Source organism: Microtus ochrogaster, chromosome 4 (genome assembly GCF_000317375.1).
Source record: "Microtus ochrogaster isolate Prairie Vole_2 chromosome 4, MicOch1.0, whole genome shotgun sequence".
NCBI lineage: Eukaryota > Metazoa > Chordata > Mammalia > Rodentia > Cricetidae > Microtus > Microtus ochrogaster.
This window is the reverse complement of record NC_022011.1, coordinates 4,779,771-4,781,594: the sequence shown is the minus strand read 5'-3', so window position 1 is coordinate 4,781,594 and position 1,824 is coordinate 4,779,771. Positions and strand designations below refer to the sequence as shown.

Genomic DNA, 1,824 nt, shown 5'->3' with positions numbered 1-1,824 from the left:
AGTGCTGGGATTAAAGGCGTGCGCCACCACCGCCCGGCTTGTTCCTTTATTCTTATTTCTAATTTATTCCATTACCTATAACATCCTTTTGTCTGACCAGTAAGAGGTCCCTGTAGTCAGGTGTGCATGTTTATGTTCCTGATCACGTCCCCATCTGGGTACCACTTTGCTGGGTTCTTGTACAGCTCCAGGGACCTGACCTGACTGGGGCAGTAGTGGAATGGAGAAATGACAGAGATGGGAACATGCAAATAGGCTGGGGTTGGGTAGACTGGGCTCTGTGATAGAGAAACCTCAGCACCCATGTTTATCATATACATTTGAGCAGAGAGGCAGGGTTGTTGTGTACAGCTGAATTAAGATGCACACACCGTCAGCCTCCACACATGGACCAAAGGAAGACTTTGCCATCCCTCTGAGCTTTGCCATTTTTTTTCATGGATCTGAGGTTATGGTCATTGACATGGTTGTGTGCATATCAACAGCACACATTCACTCAGGATTTTCTCCACTTTGCAACCATCCGCTGCAAAAAGAAGTTTCTCTGACCAAATCTAATAGCAAGACTAATGTAGGGACATAAACATGAATATTTAGAAGGCAGGTTATCATGCTGATTCAGCAAAACACTTAGCTTCCTAATTGTTTTAAAATAAGTGTTTTATCTCACCAGCCATGGATTTTTGCCCAGGTTTACAGTATCAGGTGTGAATTTTCTTCTTAGGAACAGGCCTTAATTCAACCAGAAAGCAACTTCATAGCAGTCATGCCTCTGTGGCACCAGTGTGCCCGTCTCTTTTGGCAGGTCAGTGGTCTAGCGTATCGAGTCCACAGTAGACTAAGACAGTTCTCACCAAGCAGCCTGAAGAGCATCTTCCAGCACTGTAAAAGCTATCCAGCAAAGAAGAAACTTTTCGTTCAGTTCTAGCTTGATTCCTGTATCCTGCAACCAAAGCATATGGTGTTGTCAGCTAGTTCTGTTACACAGTCAGCATCAGTAGCAATAGCCTGTATTGTTTGGGGGTCTCAGAGGCCTTCTTGGCCAACTTTTAACTGTCTTGAAACTTTTTTAATGCTCAATTTTTTTTTTAATATTAGTTAGATATTTTGGTGCACACCTTCTGTCCCAGCACCTGGGAGGCAGTGACAGAAGGATCTCAGAGGCCAATCTGATCTATATGGCAAGTTCTAGGACTACATAGTGAGACCCTGTCTCCAAAAATTATATTTGGTCTGGAGAGATGGCTCAGCAGTTAAGAGCACTGGCTGTTCTTTGAGAGGTCCTGAGTTCAATTCCCAATCACTACATGGTAGCTCACAACCATCTATAATGAGATCTGACACCCTCTTCTCACCTGTAGGCATATATCCAAATACATAAATAAATTTTTAAAAAATTATATTTAATTTTTAATAATTTTTCCTTTTTATTGGCTGTGTTTTTGGTTTGGTTTCATACTTAAGATTTCTCATATTTTTTTTAGAATTAAGTTTTAGCCTTCTAATTTAGGTCTTTGGTCCATCTTGAATTTTTATATGCTACATAAGGTAAGGATCCAGGTTGGGTGTTGGTGGTGCACACCTTTAATCCCAACATTCAGGAGGCAGAGGGAGGCAGATCTCTGAGTACAAGGCCAGCCTGATCAACAAAGTGAGTTCCAGGACAGCTAGGGCTACTCAACAAAGAAACCCTGTGTAGAAAAACCAAAAAGAAAATAAAAAAATAACTGTGAGTTTGTCATGTGTAGCTTTTTTTTAAAATATTTATTTATTTATTATGTATGCAATATTCTTTCTGTGTGTGTGCCTGAAGGCCAGAAGAGG

At 41.1% G+C, this 1,824-nt stretch overlaps 1 protein-coding gene across 2 annotated transcripts in view; it reads left to right on the top strand.

The window, feature by feature from the left end:
• Nfatc3 (nuclear factor of activated T cells 3) overlaps positions 1-1,824 on the top strand; it is a 70,917-nt gene that overhangs the window by 54,853 nt on the left and 14,240 nt on the right. The window lies entirely within an intron of this gene.